Below are 22,437 nucleotides of genomic sequence, written 5' to 3'. Positions count from 1 at the left end.
TGTATATTGTATTTCTATAGCATGAACCTAGCCAAAAGGCAGCGGAGCACTATACATGGTCAAAGTCCAGCAAAAAGTTAATGAGTGATAGGTTAGGTAGTTGGTACATGGACTGTTAATGCATTGTGATGTAGTGTTCTTTAAAAAGGTGTGTCTCAAACTCTTTCTTAAATTGGATCAGCGTTGGTGTGGTTCTAATGGATGCATGCACGTTGTTCCAAGATGGAAAAGGCCTGCTGCCTTGTTTTTAATTTTGTACACACCTTATACTGACTGCAGTCTTATTGTTCCCTGGCTTCACATATGCAGAGAACTATTAGAGATGGTGGGCTTGTCTGCAAGATAGGCAAGGGAGCTGGATGTAATGGCTTTGTAAATGATGCTCTTGGTTTTGAAGATGGTTTGGGCAGGCACGGGGACCAAAGGGAGTTCCTTCAGGATTGTGGTGATGTGATTATATTTCTTCAGGGCATGGATGAGATATGCTGAGGTCTGTAGCGTAAGGAGCCGGTGTGGAATCTCTGAGGCCATGGAATAGAGAGTTACCACCATCCAGAAGCAAGGTATGAGGGCTTTTACAGGATTTTTAAAGTTGTTTCTGAAAGAAAAGTCTTCTTATCCAAAATAATGGTACTGGGCAGCACTTTGGCATATATCACTTGAAGCAAGGGTGCCTGGAAAGTAATGAAACGAAGCCTCCACCCATTGAGATGCAGTGTGGTGCCTCCTTGCTTTTGAACCAAATAAAACTGTTTTGATGTGTTTTTGATGGTTATGTCTTATGTCGTTATCTCTGCACCTGTTTTGCAAATTAAATGATACTCATGCCACTCTGATTTCTCTGCAATGGAAAATAATCAAGTGTTAAGGGTGTTAAGGGTTGTAAATAGTAGGAAGGACCCCAGGACACCAGTGGCAAATGACCTCAGTCATCTGCTTTGCGGCCCATCTGAACTGGGTCTCACTAGGGGCAGGCGTACTGTGATGATGAACGAAAAGCTGATTCTCTGAAGGGGTGTTGAGGATAGAGTAAATGTGGAGCTCACCCACATGAACGTTTGGGGAAAAGGTGGGGTGCAAAATCGTGCTTTTGTGGTGCAGTTTACTTACATTAGACCAATTGACGGAATATTATGTGTGCCAGTCAGAGTTATTAACAAGTTCCTTACTGGAGTTGGGTAATCCAACATTGTACTGTTGATGTGTGGGCTGCCCTGGGATATTACAATAATGGTAATAATGCAATTTTAAAGGGTCTCTGTCAGAGACGCTGCTTTGTTTCCTCCTATTCGACAGCTAATCAAGCTGCTGACATTTCAGACAATGTAACCCACTGCTGAGTAAGGTCTGCCTCCCAAGAGATGATCCCCTCCCTCGGTTACTTTAATAATATTGTCTACATAACTTTCAGTACATTCTGAGAATACCTGTTAATTTACTGTTGGTATTTGAATCCATATTATTGTTTATTGCCTACTATTAATTAGGGTGGGCAATAAAAACATATATTTTTGCTAGTCGGATTCAGATTATGCGCTGTGAACTTTTTGATTGCTTTTTCGTCACATGGTTTCTATTTTTACCATCTAGCTTTGTGTTCCTGTGATGATAAATCACCACAAACAACTTAACATGTTCTGTTTTTGTGTAAGTTTTACTTGCTGTTGAGCAAACTTTATTTATTGCCCATTCTTAGGGAGTCAAACATTCGCTACTGTAGAGCGCTTTCACTTATCTGCAAACTTTGCCCACCATTAAGATCAGAAATCTTGCTGCTGTATACATTAAATGTGCCATAAAGCAGAGGGCCACTGTTCTTGTGTGATGTTTTACCGACTTTTTAATTGTCTGCATGTTCTTTTTTATGGTTATTTATTATTGGATCACTGTATACTGATGTTGTGTTTTTATATATGTCTTGTGATTGCCTTTATACTTTTATGGTCTAACTAGACCGAATAAAGTTATTTGAGCTGAACTGAATCCAAATTAAGGTAAAGCTCCAACACGCTTTGAACTGCCTTTCAGGGGGAGGGTGTTCATTATCCACATTCCTTCCCTCTCACATCAGGCAAGCAGGAACAAGCAGCCTGATTCATCAAGCTAAATTGCACTTGCAAAGGGCAAGATTCTCAGAATCTTGCCGCGAGTGCAATTTTTGCATTTGGGATTCATCATCCCAAATGCAAAATTCGCTATTAAAGAATTCGCACATTTGCGAAGAATTGCTTTTAAGAAATCTCTATTTGAGATTCCTTAAATGCAATTCATGAATCATTTTAAAATTGCGAAATTGCAATTTTGGGCCGCTATTTACCGAGAGGTCAGACCTCGTGGTAAATAGCAAAAACTTAGAAAAATGCATTTAAATGCATTTTTCTAAGTTGCATGTTACACACACACATGTCCTTTGGACATGTGTGTGCGCAACACCAATGTAGATTACATTTCAGGGGTGCTACAGGGTGTCCTTTGGACACCCCTGCACCCTTGAAATCGCATCCTTATTTGCGATTAGCTAATTGCTAATCGCAAATAAGGAATAACTCCCCATGCATTCCTATGGGCCTGCAGGCCCATAGGAATGCATGGGGAGTTATTCCTTATTTGCGATTAGCAATTTGCTAATCGCAAATAAGGAACATGTAGGAATCGCAATATTTTTTGCAATTCCTACATGAATCCCGTTTTGCACGTCCTTAATAGCGATTCCTTATGAATCGCTATTAGGGGCTCGCAAAACGGGAGAATGATGAATCAGGCTGTAAGCTCTTTAGGCAGATCCTCAGCTCTCTCAACAGAAAGTGCAAACTTCAGGTGAAGTCCCTAACCTACGAGAGACTGGATGTCAGGTATACACAAGTCATGGTTACTCAGTAGCTTCAAGTACTTTGTGAAGCACTCCCTTCCTTGGTCATGACAAACTTAGGAGTAGAACAAGGTGTGGTAGTTTGGATTCCAGTTTTATACACGTTTATACACATTCTTCAGGCAGGAGTTCACTTTTTAAGGCCTCAGAACTGGTTTGATTTGGTTCTCTTCAAATGTCATGGTCCAGGCTGCTCTCCAGGCACAGGGTGTGTGGATGATGTCTCTCACAGCAGGTAGCAACAGAGATGTCTCAGATCAAGCGTACTGCAATCCGGGGAACAATGAAGCCTGAGATCTCTGCACCTCGATGTCACCACCTTTATCAAATAGTATTTAGAGACAGATAAAGGACCAGGCACTAGCTGGAAATTTAATGATGTTGAACAACAAAAACTGCAGTCCCACCACTCACCCTTACCATCCACCAAATGACAGGAGTCAGGAAGAACTAATCAGCAGTCCTTTGCTAACAAGGCCCTGGCAGAATTTCTAAACGTAGCCCTGTCCTCATGCTCCGCCCTTTAGTTTCTAAGTCTCCACCCACCACCCACAGAAATGCAAGCAATACCTTTTCACTCTCTGGGGAAGCCATTATCACCCCCTGTCTTGATTCATGCTAAATCAGGAGCCTCCAAAATTGATCTCACTGGCCCCAGTACCCAAACTCATGCATCAGATATACCCATACTACCCAACATATGCCACACATGTAATACATGCACACACTTACTCAACATACACATGGGATGTCAGGGCAAGGTTCTGGATTTCACATAACAATAGAACTTTACACAAGAGGTGTCAGTAGACCACGTGCTTGCTGACACAGACAAAATGGTGTAGTGATACTATAATTCACTAAAACATACCACTAATTTATGTCATGTACCCAGGGCATGGGCAATACTCCACGGCCTATCGTGAATGCACACTTGTTGCACCCAATCAGGTCACAGGAAAGGCCCTGGGCCCACATTTTCAGGGACAGATGCTGTGTGCATGCTAGATGATCATGATGCTAATGCCAAATCAAAAGCCAGGATGCCAGTTTAACATGCAGATTCACAATCAGGGCCAGTTTTACGAAGGGATTGTGTTTCCCTTGTGTGAAGCAAGGGCAGTACAAGCCTTAAGTGAGATTTACTATGTCATGCAGAACAACCTTGCATGGCTGTGCATGGCATAGTAAATCTAGAGTAATGCAGCGCAGTGTAAGTTATCTTGCATTATTAAGTGTCACGCATCAGGCGTGACACTATCGCATTTCAGAGCGGTGTTCCGCATCACCGCACTGAAATATATTGTCACGCATTTTAATGCCACTCTGCTATTGCAAGCTCCATCGCTGAAACGGCTGTTAGCGCGCGCGCCCAGCGCCTGTGACACTTGCGCCAGCTCTTCTCTCCCGGCAGACTTCTTGCCAGCCGGCCCTGGGCGCTCGCGTTGCAGCGTTCTAGTGGCTGTGGCGCCGCGGGGAATGTCATGCGACCTCACCTCCTCGCTGGTCCTGGAAGTGAGGTCCGACCGGGATTCAGGAAGTGGGAATTAGTGGAGTCGTGTTGAGCGCTGGCAGGAAATCATTGCTGATATAGATTTCAGCCGGGCCCGGCTCGGAGAGGTCAGTGCTGGCATACTTTGTTTTGCGGTTACAGACATCCCAGATAAGAACTTTGAATCAATCAATCAAGCCCCAACCGGGACCGCCGCGTGGACTTTCTTCATGAGAATCACGTCATGCTCTTCAATGTTAAAAAGAACAGCAGTGCACCCAGATCATAATCTGAACGGGGTACTGGCGGCGGCCCCCGCGCAGATCTGGTGGTGCCTTGTCTTCTGTTTTAAATGCTAGCAAGGCACCACATGTGGGCAAATGAGTTGTAGTGCAGGGCCTCCTCGCCCTTCGCACCACGCAGACAGTGTAGATGAGGATCGATTTGGACCCGACAGCGTTGTTCACGGCTGACTTTGTTGCCGTTTTGGTGAAGCTGGTCAGCATTGCCATGTTCTCCAGCGCAGCGGTATGGACTCCGTGACTGAGTTACCTTGGGAGAGAGGGCGAGGGGTGGGAGAAAAGTAGACCAAAAGTTGTTTGTGTGTGTAAAAGGCCGCTTTATTAAGACACAGGTGCACATTACAAACACAAACCTTGGCAACGCCTTACAAAACTAAACCTCACTAAATAAATAAATAACTACAAACTCAGCCCCCCGGACCCTCCCCCACCCCTAAAACATTTGAGCCCTCCCGCTCCCAACAATACATCAATAACAATATAACAGCATTATAACATTACGTCATCAATAAAACATTACATCATCAATAAAACATTTCGTCATTAAACAAACATACGTCATCGTTAAAACTTTATTCGTCAAACCACAATTGCAATAACAACGGTCAGGTCCTCCATAACCATAAACCCTGCCTGACCCTGCACTCCTGCAGATACCCCCCTCACAAAACTGAACGTTCAAACCATGACCAACATACCCCAGCACTTGTCAAAGAAATACTCGAACTAATACTCAACCAGCAATCTGCCTAAAACCGTAATGATACCCAAAAACACCGCACAGCACCTGTGTCTAGCGACGGATACAAATACAAGAGAAAAACCCCTGCACACCGGTGGCCCACAAAACAGCCTTTTACTTAAAAAAGAAAATTGGAGCAAAAACCCCCAAAAATGGGAAGACACTGGGCAGCGAGGGGGAAAAAGGAACATTTAATGCAAAAATTGAGGGAGGGAGGGTGGGACAAAAAAGCTATAAGCCCACCTAGCCACCAGGTCACCAAACCTAAAATGGTGGCTGGTAGGCAGTGGGAGGGGAGTTTATAATTGGGCTATTCTGGTCCTACTAGACCAGCCCAAATCTAGAAACTTCTGTTCACTCTTAAAGTGATACCCCTCGCAGCCCTCCCAAACCGCCCGGGGGAGGAGACCTCCCGGCGGTCGGCTCCCTCCCCCAAGCCCCCCTTGGGAGAGAGGGCGAGGGGTGGGAGAAAAGTAGACCAAAAGTTGTTTGTGTGTGTAAAAGGCCGCTTTATTAAGACACAGGTGCACATTACAAACACAAACCTTGGCAACGCCTTACAAAACTAAACCTCACTAAATAAATAAATAACTACAAACTCAGCCCCCCGGACCCTCCCCCACCCCTAAAACATTTGAGCCCTCCCGCTCCCAACAATACATCAATAACAATATAACAGCATTATAACATTACGTCATCAATAAAACATTACATCATCAATAAAACATTTCGTCATTAAACAAACATACGTCATTGTTAAAACTTTATTCGTCAAACCACAATTGCAATAACAACGGTCAGGTCCTCCATAACCATAAACCCTGCCTGACCCTGCACTCCTGCAGATACCCCCCTCACAAAACTGAACGGTCAAACCATGACCAACATACCCCAGCACTTGTCAAAGAAATACTCGAACTAATACTCAACCAGCAATCTGCCTAAAACCGTAATGATACCCAAAAACACCGCCACCCAGAAAGGTAGGCGGGGAAGACACGCCTCCCTTTCTGCCCCCCAACCGCGAAGCGAAAGAGAAACCAGAAAATCAGCGCTGCATGGCCAATGCCCGGGCTAAGACCTCACGAATCTCCAACAAGTAAAGTTCCATGCCCACACGGGACAGATGAACTCCATCATCCCTAAAGAACTCAACAGACTCAAACTTAATGTCCCTGTGTGAAATCCTGCTGAAACCAAGGCTCCTACAGCAACGAGACACCTCCGAATTCACTTTCTTCCTAGCCCGATCGACAGCCCTGGGATTCACCGCTCCTCTCCATATCCTGCGAGGGATTAACTCTGTCCAAAAAACATGACACCCAGCCCACCGTTCCTTAATGAGGCCTAAATCTCGTTTCATAGCTCGCAGCAAGACTACACCTTTCGTTGCACATAGGTCATTTTCTCCCAAATGAATGACTAAAATATCCGGGCAGACACCGCCCACCATGTTGTTGTTCAAACAAGGGATCAACTCTCTCCAGAGCATCCCGCCTTTACCCTTCCAAAGAACGTTAAACATTCGATCATTGAAACCAAGTAGATCTCCAAAGTAACTCCTCGCTGCCTGGACTCTGGCCCACTTGACAAAGGAATGCCCCACTATCCAGACCGTTACCACCGAGGAGCGAGGCCCAGCAACGGATCCTGAAAAAGAAAAGAGAGTTAGAATCATGTGAAGGAGGATGACGCATGCGCCTCCTCCGCCGAGCTCCTCACATAACGCTGGAAACAGTTAGAAGACCAGCGCCCCAATCGCTTAATATCCCTTTCAGACCAATTTCTGTGAAAAGCTTCAGTGGCTGCACCTATTCTGAAAGAGTGAGTACCATAAATATTGCCATCGAGACCTATGTGCTGTAGCGCTTTGCGCAAAACCATACGTAATTGATAAGGTGTTACAGGGGTGCCATTGATATGTTGGAAAACCAGGACTTCATCGCCCCCCCCACACAAGGAACGCCAGCGCCGCGCCAGCAGTAGAGGGCAAGTAAGCTTCGGAGCACATGCCTGTAACCACACACCTTTCCCCTTACCCGTCTGATCAGTTTTAGAACTGGCCAACCATACATGAACTCCCTCATCATAACAAAAAACGTCCTTCCAAAACAATCCACACTTATATTTTGAACCCAACAACTCCGATACCCTGAAAGCACCAAAAAACATGAACGCCATCAACATTGAGAAAAGACATGCCTCAAAATCATCCGAACAAACTAAAGGCAAAACCGTAATTAACCTGGCAAGAACTTGCCAAGATATAGGGGCTCTGGATCTACCAACGTGCCCTTGCTCCCTGGCCCAGCCCTCAAGCATCCTTCTACCAATTTCCCCCGCAGATGGAGGATAGCCCCACCACAACTTCCCCATGAAAGCAATCCCCGCCAGTTTCCCAGCAATGGGTTACTTTGGTCAAACCCTTATCCATGAGGTCCAGTATAAAGTTGACCACATCATCCGACCGACTCGACAGATCCTCTCTTCTGACAGCACCAGATTCCAGAAATTCCTTCCACGCAAGGGAATACGCAGAACGCGTGGACACAGACAGAGAACCTACCACCAATTGAACGACCCGACCTCGCCGACGTGCCACAGATGACTCGGCATCGGAGTCGGGGATCTGTCCGCATCCCTCGCCAGTCCACGGAATCTCCCCCACTGTGAACGAGACAGAGCATCCGCAATGTCATTGTCCACGCCAGGAATGTGTAAAGCACGAAAATGAATATCGTGTTTCAAACAACCAAGAACGAAAACTCTCATAAGTTTCAACACTTGTTCGTCCCTGGCCGATTGGCGATTCACTATCTCTACCACCGCCATGTTATCCACACGAAACAGCACTTTCTTGTGCGCCAATTCCTCCCCCCACAGTGTCAAGGCGACCAATAAAGGGAACAGTTCCAGGAAAGTGATGCTGCGACCTCCATTCAACCATTCATCGGGCCAACGTTCCGCACACCATTTGCCATTCCAAAAGAGCCCAAAACCATCACTGCCAGCAGCATCCGAAAACATTTGTACATCCCACTGAAAGTCAACCTCTCTGACCAAGGGGACACCATTGAAGGAGTTCAGGAAAAACTTCCACATTCTCAAATCCTCCTTGACACCAGCAGACAGACGAACACGATGGTGGGGCAAATGATGACCTGCCAAAGCCCTGCCCAGTCTCCTACAAAAGGTCCTGCCCGCTCTCACCACTCTGCAGGCAAAATTCAAATGACCCAAAAGCACTTGAATCTCTTTCACCAACACTTTTCTCTTTGACAACATCACATCCAGTAATTCAATCATGTTGACCCTTTTGTCCTCGGGCAGTCGAGCAGACATAACCACAGAGTCTATTTCAATACCCAAAAAGGAGAGGACAGTGGCAGGGCCCATTGTTTTCTCGGGAGCCAAAGGAACTCCCAAATCCTCCATGAGCCCTTGGAATGTGTCCAGAGCCTTCTGGCACTCCGCGGAGCCCGGGGATCCGACAAAGAAAAAATCATCGAGATAGTGTGTTACCAGGGTATGACCGGACTGATGGGAAAAATACCATTGCAGAAAAGTACTAAAACACTCAAACAAGGCACATGATATGGAGCAGCCCATCGGCAGCGCCTTGTCCACGTACCATTTTCCAGCGAACTGAATACCTAAAAGGCTCCAATCGTCCGGGTGGACAGGCAATAACCGAAAAGCAGACTTGATGTCACACTTAGCCATCTCAGCGGCTGCGCCCGCTGTCACAACAAGTGACATGGCCACGTCAACCGAAGAGTAAGAGACAGACACTGCCTCTGGGTCAATGAAATCATTAACAGACGACCCTTCAGGCCATGACAAATGTTGAATCAGTCTAAACTGTCCCGGTTCTTTCTTCGGGACAACTCCAACCGGTGAAACAATCAAGTTATGGATCGGCCAATCGTGAAACGGGCCAGCCATCCTCCCTTCATGTACCTCCTTATTAAGTTTGTCTTGTACCACTGTGGCATGTTCAGAAGCTGATTTTAAATTGGCAGACCACCTCCGTTCCCTAGAACCTAAGTAACCGAGTCGGAACCCAAACTGAAAACCTTCCAACAGTGTAACTTTTGCTGACTGATCTTCGAAACCATGGAGGGCAATACGCAGCCTTTCTAAATTAACTGGCGTACGAGCCCTTGGACCCAGCACCCTTAGCACCTCTGTATCCCCTTCCTCCTGAAAATTGTAAAGTCGTATTTGATGTTCCTGAAACAGTTTGCTTTCCATGTGTACCCTCCGATGGCTGATTGTCCCAACACTTGGACAACGGGTGCTTCCTACCACAACCTGAGCATTCATGTTTAAATTTACAATACTCCCTGGTACAGGAGCCCCTATTAAATTCCCAACAGAAACCAGACCCTGAGTGCAAGGTTGCAGTGGCCCCCACCCCTCCCCGGGTGGGCTTCTCCTGAAAGGGCCGATAAACTAACGGCAAACCACTGGCCGTAAAAATGGTTTTCCCCCCTGACGCCGACCCCATTGTGTGTTGCCACAAGTCATTATCCAGCTCCCCCCACTTAGCCTCCGGGTCCCAAGCCATCCTGGCCCTAAATTCCTCATCATATTGAGACCAAGCAAAACCACCCCCGGTGATCTGGGCCTTGCGAATGACGTCCATGTATTTAAAAAGGGACACGCTGCGCTCAGGGAACTTTTCGCAATATACACTGGCATAAATCAAAAATGCAGCTGTCCAGTTTTCAATAGTTAAAGGCACTCTGGGGCGTTTTGCCAGCTCAAACTCCTCCTCCTTAGACCCCTCTTTAGACCGGACTTCCCTGTGGAGTAGCTTCAGTAGTTCCACATACTCACCATTCCAAATTCGTTCCTTGGTACTTAACATGAGATGAGCACCTAACGGTTTCGTAACCCCCATGTAAGGCATTTTCTTGATTTTTAATTCTTTACTGGCCACAGGCTCTTTAACCTTGCTGGAAGCACCAGCCATAACACCACTTACCACCTTGTTCGTAACGTCTACCACATCATCTGTACCAACTGCTGTGTCTTTTACATATCGACCTTTGACCAGACGGCCATCACCACTAATCACTTCGGTTTCACCACCTGTACCCACAGACACCATCGTAGGTTTGGCCTGTGTGGCTGATTGCTCACCTGGCAACAGAGAGACCACTCTCGATGGCTCCGCCCGTGTCTCCGAGGTCAATGCATCCGGTCTGCGAGGCGCCCTACTCGATGGGCCGTGCTCTCTTCTCCCTTGCACTTGACTTTGGACCACTGGAGCCTGTAACACACTACAAGAAACATGAGAGGGCACCCCCCTTTCCGGATCCCGCACTTCACCTTCTTCAGGACTCTCTTCGTCGTAGTCCAACACCACTGAATCGACACTGGTATGCAACAAATCACCACGGGTCTTACCCAACCCGGTATCAACCACCGTACATTTAAATGATTTTGAAACTCCAGGAGGGGGAGCAGACTGTACGCGCCTGTACCTCCCTGTGCGTTGACTCTGTAGCTCCTTAGCCGCCGGCAAGGCCTGCCACCTATACCTGCTACTTGTTGGGGCCAGCGGGGTCACGCCAGACCCTCGTGTGCTGGCCGCGGCGGGATCCCTCGGTGGAACAGAGAGGGCCGCGCTAGGCACTCTCCTCACTTCCCCTTGGCGTGATGGGACTGGACCGCGCCCTGCCAAGTCTGGACCTCCGCACCTATTCCTATCCTGAAAAGAAAAAGTTTGGACTGGTGTGCTAGGGTCCCTGAAAACAACACCTGAAACAGACCTAGGCCTCTGTAAATTAGCATCCACCATCGACCCCTGAAACCTCTCCAAAGAACGCCCCCTAATACAACTTCTCAAAGGCACTTCCCTAATCGGAGAGTCGCCTATCATCTCCTCACCATCACTCTCATCCAAGTGACCGCTCGCTGCCGCTGCAGAGGAAGACTGAAGAGGGGCCCCCGCACCCCCCTCGTGGCCCTCCATATCCCTGTGAAAACCACGCTGTGCCAAACCTGCCGTACCAAAATGCTCCCATCCAGGAGAACCAAACATGATGTAAGGACCCCTAACATCCCCTTGAATAGGCCCCCCACTCACCTGCTTGGAAATCCCCTCACGCCCCAAAAACGTGCTCGAGACCCCCACAGCCCCTGAATACCTTACCACAGGAGGAGAAAACCTCACAAAATCGTCCAATCCCTCCCTTCCCAGGCCCCCCAACCCTGTGCCATGCTCAGGGCCCGCCCCACGACTCTCACAATGAAAAGCTCCATGACCCCCTATAAACACACTCCTGCCATCTCCCTGCAAATGATCACTCCCCTCCTGAAAACCAGGAAACATAAAACCCCTTGATCGAGAAGAATCCTGGACCACAACAGCGCCAGGCGTAAAACTACCTTCACCCATCTGTGCCCACTCACCCTCCCCCCTTGAACCCCCCCCAACAGACAAAGCAGCCCCAACAGAAGAACCAGGGGTAGAAAATAATAAAGGACTGCCAACATTACTACCTAAATTCCCCTGCGTAGCACCAACCTCATATGCAGAAAAAACTTGTCCAGCAAGGGGCGCCAGACCCACCTGGCCTTCCAAACCCCCGGAAACAGGCTGTCCAAAAACCAAATCCCCAGCAACATTGAGCCCTGGCGCATGACGAGTAGAAGGTGTTAACAATAATCTAGCGCCTGTGTCCACATCCAGCTGAGTCTCAGCCACAAAACGCTCCAAAACAGGCGAAGCAGACCGATCATGCTGCAAGGCAGCCCCATGTCCCCCATCCAGCTGAACAGAACCCCTGCGTGCCCCACGCGCAGACCCAACGAGCTCATGCTCCAAGCGGCGCTCACATAGGGGGTCAGAAGCAGAGCGCTTCTTATTCCCTCTCCTCCCCCCCCTCCCCCGCTTGGCCACTGTCACGAACTCTGAAGCGGGAGCTTCCGCCGGTAAAACCTGGCCCGCCCGCACCGCTGCATGCAGCAAACGCGCCCCCGCCTCCTCACCCGCCTGCCCGGAAACCTCGCGCGCTGTCAACGGGGCGCTCCCAGCCCCCACCTGTAACCGCGGGCGAACCACAGGGCCCGGTCGCGCTGAAGCAGCGCGAACTGCGGGAGCGCCGAATTCCACCTCAGCACCCCCTTCCCCCGCCGCCGCACGCGCCTGCAATGAAGGGGCCGGTTTCCGCACACGGGACCGGCCCCTCTCGCTTACCTGCACCGAGCGACGCTTCATGGGAGGGGAGCACGCCAACACTGCCGCAGAAACGCCAGCGGAAGCCTGACGCTGGGGGCGCGCCGGCCCTCCTCCAACCAGCAGGTCCAAACGACCCGCCTCAGAAAGAAGGCGCATCGCCTCCAATACCCTGTGGTCTTCCATAACAAAATGTAAAGAAAACAAGCAAACAAACCAAAGACTAAACGCTCCCTTAACTCCCACAAACACTAAATACCACAAAAAAGCTATAAGCCCACCTAGCCACCAGGTCACCAAACCTAAAATGGTGGCTGGTAGGCAGTGGGAGGGGAGTTTATAATTGGGCTATTCTGGTCCTACTAGACCAGCCCAAATCTAGAAACTTCTGTTCACTCTTAAAGTGATACCCCTCGCAGCCCTCCCAAACCGCCCGGGGGAGGAGACCTCCCGGCGGTCGGCTCCCTCCCCCAAGCCCCCCATGTCACAGACAGGCCTGGCTGAGTCCACGAGCGTCGGCGACAGAGGTGAGGTGCATACCGAGTCGACCTGTCCCGGTGTAATATAACATTATAAAAGCGAAGCTTGTTTTATTTCATCATACAGCGTCGATCGACAGTAAATGTATTGTAATATATATAGAATAATTACTCTGACTGCCGCTTTAGTACTGTAGCTAGAGCCCGCAGTCTGAGTAAAGGACTTAAAAGAGGTGATATTGCCAATTTATAAACAGGATAGCTGTACCCGTTGTTTGCAAAGTTAAACAAACAGCACTGAACGCGGCTGGTTGTTCTCTGCTAAACTAGGGCCGCAGGCAGGCTACTCAGGCGCCTGACAGGGCAGCCAGTGTCGGGGGCTCAGTGACGGGCGAGCCCCAGCTCTGATAAACATTTTTGAGAGGTCATTCATAGAGATGGGTGCTTATATGTCATCACAGCTTATCTGAACGGCTGATTATCTTTAACTCAATCGCGGGTTCAAGCCGAGGGAAGGGAAGAAACTAGTAGTGACAGCGGTAGGAGTAGAGGCACTCCAAGTGACTAGGGTAACCACCTGCTGGGGAGGCACCTTCTCTATAGTGACTACAAAGATTCATGAGTTGAGTATTCAGGACTAAAGGTCAGCTATACAGGTACATCTGAGGATATTGTTCAGTAATATAAAAGTTTATATTTTTTTGGTTTCTATAATAGCATGCAATCATTCTCATTTAGCCGGACTTTATTAAGGAGTAAAAAAAAACAAGTGAACGCACACTAAGCAGAATTGGACAGTTTCAAGCATGCTACCTAAAATATTTCAATCGTATTATGGTGGAAAATTAGGCCAATACTCCCAGATACTGGCATTTCGAATGCATGTTCCAGCCAGGCATAATTAGTTCTTGCTGATTTCAGGGATGCGAAGGCTGCCAGATCTTGACCTGTAAGCTACCATGGCACAGCTGCCAGTTTTAATTAGATGCATTTACCTGTGAACAGACTTCTTTTACAACTAAACTTCAGTCAGTAGTATAGGGGGATTTCACATTTTCTTGTATTTATTTATTAAGGCGATCACAATCCAATCGTGCAAGTTGATGTGTTTAGCCAGGGTTAACTAGACAACATATTGCAGAATGTTGCTTTCAATCCTGAATCGTGTAACTTGACATGTTTAGGCAGGGATAAGTAGGCAGAGTAGATTACAGATTTAGCTTTCACTTCAGTCTGTACATACAATTTAGTATTTTCTCAAGTACTAAGGAGTTTTGTGCACCAACAGTGGCTTACCAGTTGTTTCACGATAACCCACTCACGATTATAGCGCCTTCAAATTGAATCTGGTCGTTATTTCAGAATTTCACGATGGGACACAGGGTTGAGCACTAGTAAGATACTGTTACGAGGTGCCAGCCTGTGACTGAAAGCACAGTGAATGTGAAAGTCATTATTTTAAAACTTTATTACACAGCAATTGACAGGCTGACGAAAAATGTGCAAACAGATTTACTCTTTTATGTTAATAAGATTAGGGACACCACATTTTTGGGGGGTTTCCAACAGTATCAATATGCTTTTTCAGCTTTTTATTGCTCAAAATATGTAATTTCAGATTTTATCCCTTTGATAGGATGTCATTGCTTTGTTTTACATGCGAAAAAGTGTCAAGCATTAGGCAGTTTAATTTCACTCATAAGTACACAGAAACCATAAAAATGTTTCTTATAAGTATACTGAAAATTTGGCAGCTATGTTTGACCGAAGTTTCCAAACTGTTTATAGAAAATCATATATTGTCTTCCACTGTTTTGAAGGGGCTCAGTACTTCGGTGACCACAACGTGTCATAAATTAAAGCATACTTTCTTTGAATATGTGCAAAACAAGTATAATATAATGTCCAACTGTTTCTAAAACCTCATTTTACTGCAATTTGTATCTGCACTACCACGTGTATGTATACAGCAGAACACCACCAGGTTTTGTGCTGGCGCTTTCCGCATTATTTTGTAACTTATTGCATTGGCAAACGATTATGCCTGAGGCTGAGTCATGGTATAATCACCTATTTGCACTGGCTATACTATAAAATGTGCTTTTTAGGCTAGCGCAGGGCCATGAATGAACAGCTCAATGAGATAATCTTCTGAGCAGCTGCAGTGCCTACCTGCCCTCTGTTCCTGAGAACTGCAGTCACGCAGTCTGTCTCCATTTAGTGCCCATCCATTTCTGGTGCTTTGCAGCAGTTTTAAGATCTTCTTAGAGTTTCTCGTGGCTCAAATGGGTGTACTTTCTGATATTTATCTTTCCCCCATCATTAATGCTTGTTGGCTGGCGAGAAAGTGTCACTCATAGTTGCTGAAATGTCACTCATAATCACTCTGAAATTATGAAAATGTCACACATAGCAATCTGAAACCTTGGCAGCTATGTTATTCTGCCCTGGGGAGGCAATCCTTGGGAGGAGTTTGGATGTTCTGATGCATCTTCCCATGGATTGTGGCATTTTCCCAGATTTGCAATCAGTAATTAACCCGAGAATGTGTCAAAAAGGTACGCCTTTTCAAGGGTGGCTGGAGGAGGCTGACACTGGGGTCTGATGCAGGTGACCCGGGTGGGCATAATTTTTTCCCCCAATTCATTGTGAGGGTACGTTGCCCTGACACACCCAGATTGGTGTCATGCTTCATCATAGGGCTGCTCCTTGTCAGGACGGTGCTGCAACCCTACACCCACATCTTCACTTGCACTCATCTTTACAGCTAAGATCAGAAGATCTCCGACAAAGAGCCCCCACTGAGGAGCCCGTCGGGCATTGCAGAACCAGGCCGATGATGAAGCATGACACTCATCTGGGTGTGTGAGGGCATTCAGGTCTGATCAATTGAATCCCCCCTGATCCCTCTGGTCAACCCTCTAGTCCCGACCAACAACTTTATACCTTAATCCCTTTGAGGAACAGCACTATCTTTCTTTTTACATAGTTCATGCAAGGAGCACGGGTGCTGGACTTAATTAAACCACTCCTTGTCCCTCCCTTGATTTATTCAATTGCATAGTACCATGTATAGCACCATGGTTAAATAGAGCATCTGGAATGTAAGCAACATGAATTGATCTGTGAAGCCGCAGGGAATTCTATAATGGCAGCTGAAATTATGGGAGGAGACCTTGGTCTGCTTGAGGAGTGATTAGGATCATCTTAAATCCTCAACTTTCCCAAAATAAATCTTTGTTAGACCAATTCAAAACAAAAACAATTGTTACACTCCTGGCAAAAAGTTGAAAAAGCGAGGTGATTGATATACTGACTGACCCAAAGCGGATGTTTTTCGCGTCACACTTAAATCACACTCTAATTGTTGCACAGTGGTGTCATCAGCTAAAAGCCCTTTCTTGAGTCTTGGATTTGTAGAAGGGAGAACATTTTCGGTTATGGCATTAACTTAGTGATGGATGGGCTACAGAACTGAACCATAGAGAGATCAGGGTCTGCTGAGATGTTATCACCCAATTATAAGGACTGCTGATAGGGAATGCTCATTGGACACTAAAATAAGGTGGCCAGCAAATTATTTTGCTAGTATATGTTAAATGTATAATATTGAAGGACAAAACAGGAATAGGGTTAAAGAACCACTATTAACACATTTAGGGCCTGATTTAAAGTTATAAATGTGACGGAGTATCCTGTCTGCCATATTGCAAGTGTCACAGGACATAATGCACTTGTAATACGGCTGACGGGATAACGTTCACGTTTATGATGGAGTATCACTTCCACCAAAGTCTAAATCATGCCCTTATTTCTTACTGTAAGTAAGGGTAATGATATGATTATTCATATAGAAAAAACTAATGTTGTTATCTATAGAAGAAAAGTTCAGAGCAAAATAAGTTTGAATGGCTGTCATGTTACATAAGTCTGTAATTGTTGTCCTAGGTTGTCCAAGGATTGCTGGTGCCAAATTCACCATTTAGCATCACTTACATTGAAAGACCCGTCTCTCAATTTTACCTGAGGCAGCACGAATAACTAATACTGAGTGGGATCCAATTCTCTAGCTTGTAGTGCAGCACTTCATCATAGGCCTATGATGAAGCATGCCTCAAAAGAGGGATGGAGGTTTTTCCGTTCATATCTTTATTATGCTTGTGTCAGGACAATAATCTAGATTGAATTGATCTATTATTCTTATCCACTGCCACTCATTTTTTAGTTATTAATAACAAGAGTTTGCCTCTGTACTTGTGCACATCCACTCTCAAAAAAGTGCATTTCAGTGACAGGGCTCAAGGGCCAACCTTTCCTTTAATTTACTGTTTTTACCAAATGCTTGTATCTACTGAGTCCTATATGTTTGGAAAGGCGGAATTTTACTTTCAGGGTCTGCTTACCATTCTCTAAAATCCCATCACAGGTCGACTGGACCTTTTTACCTGTCATAGAGTGAATTAGGCAACCTATTTACCAATAATCGATACTTGCAACAATTCCCAATTACCCTTCCCAAAGGACCACTGACTAAGAATCAAGTTTAAAGATTTATTACAGAAATGAAAACAGCTGAAGATACAGACACCTCAACACGAGGTTCAAAAAGTAAACGGGCACTAATACAAACATAATCCTACGGAAAAGTCTTAGGCGGCTTATGAATAATACGAGAATCAGTTCCAGAACCATCAGGCTAACAAAAATTGCTGTAACTTGGAATCTGGTATGCATTAGAAAGAAAAATCAAGCTAATCTGTCCCTACACTATACTAAGTGACATCCCTACTCAACAATAGCCCGTCTAACCAAAGGTGTCAGCCGTGGTGACTTCCCAGTGAAGTTCAACCACTTCTCTCTTAGACTAGAGTTTCTCATCCAAGCTAAGCTCCTTGCCCAACACGACCGCTCTCTCTAGCTCCTCAGCCCATCTGCTCTGCCTCCACCCTCGGGGTGCTGTCCCTAAGACGAAACCCCACAATGCGAGCGACACGCCTTCAGGTACGCCCCTCTCGAAGGTGTTAATTTCTGGAAATTTCCACTATGGCACTTGTCCATCCTTGTCCGTGCAGACGTCCTTGGGTCCCAGACTCTTCATCCTTTCAAGTTGCTTCTTCAAATTCCTGGTCTACTCCTCCATGTCTGAGTCTAACATTTCTAACTCTCATACACAATGGGCCCTTCTACTCTACTGTCGGCTGGGTGATGCACCTGCAAAGAACTACGTACAATTCGGCTCACATTCTATAAATGTGGCAATAGTTTCTAAAGGCATCGTCTTTTATAAAACATTTCCACAGCTAGATGTTTAAGCAAGACTTTTTCAAACAGACCTGCACGAGTTTCATGAACTAGGCCTCTGCATAGTTATAGGCCCAACGTTTACCTGAACAATTCTCTCTGATTCTATAGGCCTCTAACTTTAAGCAAATGCATTTCTAACTTAAACTAATTATCGAGTACATAAAACACGATTACACATTTCAATAAGCAAATCTGAATGCAAATTAATCTCATTAGTAAAAGATTTCATTTCAACAACATCTCTATGTAAAACAGCAAGTGTGGATTTGCACTTTGTAACATTTAGTTCTGCAAGTTTCTAATACCAATTTCTCAAGTACTCTATCCCACATTGCATCTAAACATGATTAAAGTCCTCTATGTATATACTGGTGCTGACTACTTGTACATATGATGCACCCCTACAAATTTCACTGTAAATGGCGCTCTCTCAGTTCCCCCCTTTGATGACCTGTGTCATCACCACCACACCATCCTCAGGGTAAGAACCGCTCTAAACCGTGCTTGTGGCCATTTTTCCTCGCTTCAGCATCTCCAACGCTCTCAAGCTACGATATTGACTATCTTGGAGCCTCTCCATTCTCATCTCTTGCGCTCTCATAGATCTTGCCAATCTATTGGACTTGTACCATTTGTACAATCTTACTAAACCCCACAATCCAATCACACACGCCACTGCTATGATGAGGGGTTTCAGTACAAACCCAAGGAAACCCTTCCCTAAATTGGCAAACCAGCTTCCAACTTTCCCAAATCCCTTGCCAACTGTCTCCCACGCATTCTCTTGTGTCAAATCCTCAATTTCATAATGGATTGCAGTAATATTGCTTATATATTTCTCTAGATCCTTAGAGTTGTCTGGGATATAAGTGCAACATTCCTGAACCTTCAAACGTTTACAGACTCCTCCCTCTTTTGCTAGGATGACGTCGAGAGCAAGACGGTTCTGTAAAACCATTGTCCATATCGACAACATCTCACCCTCGACCAACACCAATGACTTGGCTGTATTCATTGACAATTCATCCACTACAGTGGCCAACCGCCGTATCTTTATGTCATTCAAAATGACACCCAACATAGGTATCGCTGCTCCAAACACGTCTCCCATAATTGCTCCAGCACTTTCCCCTCGCTTTACCCTCTTTTGAGGCCCTCCCTCTAAGAGTGCAAAATCCTCAGTATGATAAATCTTGGGAAAAATAATTGCTAGATAGCATGTTCCATACCACTTCTCAGGCAACCTCACATACGCATTCCTTCCGCAAACAAAATACACAGTAGAGATCACCTGCACCACACTCTTCAAGAAATCCTTCGTGTAATATTCCAATGTGAAGGTGTGTTCACATGTAGTATGACCCACATACACATTTTCATAATACGTCTGTGGTCGGTGAAGGCACAACTTCCCTTTCTGTACTTCATCTAGAGCTATTGGACCATAACTCCCTCTTGACTTATGCTGCTTCTCTTCTTCAGTCCAATCTACCTTGCCTTGCCCTGAATCTCGCAACAGTTTTTGCTTTGTGTACCTATCTTCCACTTGTTCAATGAACTTCTTCTCCGTCACAGATAATAAGCATGTCAAGTTGTGTCGGTGTGCATACGGGGTGTCTAGCTCTTGTGTGGGAATGAAAAAATATCCGAGTCTGTCCTCTGACTTATAATAATCCCACTTGTTCAAATGCTTGTAATTCGGGACTTCTGGTAACACAGCATCATAATTCGAAAAGAAATATTCAAAATGATTTCGCCCATAAAGTATACTAATCAGCAAACTACAGGATATTCCATACGTCAAGGGAAGGTGATGGTATCTAATACCCTCATCTACTGAAGCTGGCAGTTGCATACACACATAACAGTCCTTCGCATCCATCGCATCAATGTATTCATACAACAGCTTTGCATATGCATTCTGCCCACAATTTCCCTTTGACAGATCTGTATGTAGCCTACGACTTTCTGCAGCCAGCAAGGCTTTCTCCCTTCGCTCTCTGTCTTCTTTCTGGCTAGGGGTGGTAGGTTTCGGTGTCCCCTCAGCCTTCACTACCTGTTCGTGTGGTGCAAAATAGGAAACTAAAACTACTATAGCTATAAGGAGTATTACTCCTCCTAAAAGAGTGCCTATTATGCACTTGGCTCTACGATTCGGGTTTCCATGCGCCATGGTCTCAGCCCAAAGTAGTTCGTTCTCGGAAAGTACCCAAAAGTCTCTTTCTTTGTTATTTGAGTCTCTCGAACCACCTCGGAAAGCAGAAATCCCCGTTTTAGTTCTTCTTTCGTTTCAACAGCAGACAACCCTAACCCTTCTCCGTCCTCTGTGGAAAGTCCCTAAATTTGTTCTTCTTCCACTCGGCTCTAGGTTAAGTTCAACAGCTATATACAAAGTCTTTTCAAAGTCTTTTCAAAGTCGTTTAATAATCAATGATGATATTTGCTCCGATCGCCTGCAACACATAGTCTAAAAGTTCCATGCGGAGCACAACTGAGTCGTAAGATGGTATATACGGACCAAATGTAGGAAAAATCTATCTATCCAGGAGTAAATCACGTATCTTGCTTAGGTAAGGGGGATTGGGAATTGTGAGTGTCAGCACGCCTTCAATTTCAAATCCAGGTACCAACAGTATCACTTCCAACTTAACGTTTGGGATCGTACTGGTCACAGCCACTGACCTCACCCTCCCGGACCTCAGTACACCTGGCATTTGTGAAAGGGTAGGTCCACTCAGGAGTGGCGTATCTTCGGCAAGGTACTCTTACCCTTCTTGACCTTCTCGGACCCCTTTGCTCTGATTCTTGTTTTCCCTCCTCCGGATCTGATTCTTCGGACACAGGAGCAAGATCTCTTTCGGAAGCCAATCTCACATTCATTCGTCTCCGTCTGCTCTTCTGCTTCTCGTTTGCACACCCTGTTCGAGCCCACTGTCAGCCTCTTCTGCGCTCAGATCGCCTTCGTCGCCACTTCCCCTTTCTGAGGCAGACTCAGTGTCACTCTTGTCGTGGTCACTTTCCGCTCGATCAGGAGAGTCCCCAACTTCCACCGGCACCCCCACAGCTTGGCTCGACCCCTCTTCTGGATCTTCTTCCTCATCAGAATTTCTCTCTTCTAGAGGAGCTGTTCCTTCCAGGGGTGCTGGGACCCGGCGGGTGTGAGAAGCATGGATCCAGTTTGGCAATCCACCACACTTCACAGCAGTAGTGGTCACTAGAATCACTTGGAAAGGTCCTCTCCAACGCACATCCAGGCAGCTCTTCCGCACGTGCTTCTGCACCAGGACCCAGTCACCAGGGCACAGGTCGTGACAAAGGTCGCTAGAAACCGGGATTCCAGCAGCCTGCACCTGAAGAGACACAGAACGGATGACATCAGAAAGTCCCCTGCAGTAATCAAGAATCACGTCATCTGTGATATTTAGCAAGGAAGTTGTAGGAATAGATGGCAGTCTCATAGCCCTCCCCATCAGTACTTCATGAGGTGAGAGCCCTGTCCTCCTGTCTGGGGTACTACGCATACTCATTAGTACCAACGGCAGTGCATCGGGCCACTTCAGGGATGTGGATGAGCACACTTTTGCCATTCGGGCTTTGAGAGTTCCGTTTATTTGCTCCACTATGCCGGAAGCCTCTGGACGGTAACTACAATGCAGTCTCTGGTCAATGTTCAGGGCAGAGCAGAGCATCTTCACAACTTCGCTATTAAAGTGCTTTCCTCTGTCCGATTCCAAAGAGATCGGAACCCCGAATCGTGGCACTAGCTCCCTCAACAACAGTTTTGCTACTGTGAGTGTATCGCACCTACGAGTGGGATATGCCTCAACCCATCTAGAGAACACACACACAATCACCAAGACATACCTGAGGCGATTACACCTCGGCATCTCAATGAAATCCAGTTGCATCTTATAGAAAGGTCCGCTGGACCTCCCAATGTGACTCAATGTAACTGGTGTAAGCATGGGCGGAATTTGCGGATTCGCAATCCGCAAATTTGCGGATTTGCGTATTTGCGTATTGCGAAAATTCGCAAAATCCGCGAATTCTCGCGGATTTG

Source organism: Lissotriton helveticus, chromosome 1_1 (assembly GCF_964261635.1).
Source record: "Lissotriton helveticus chromosome 1_1, aLisHel1.1, whole genome shotgun sequence".
Taxonomy (NCBI): domain Eukaryota; kingdom Metazoa; phylum Chordata; class Amphibia; order Caudata; family Salamandridae; genus Lissotriton; species Lissotriton helveticus.
This window is presented reverse-complemented; position numbering follows the sequence as displayed.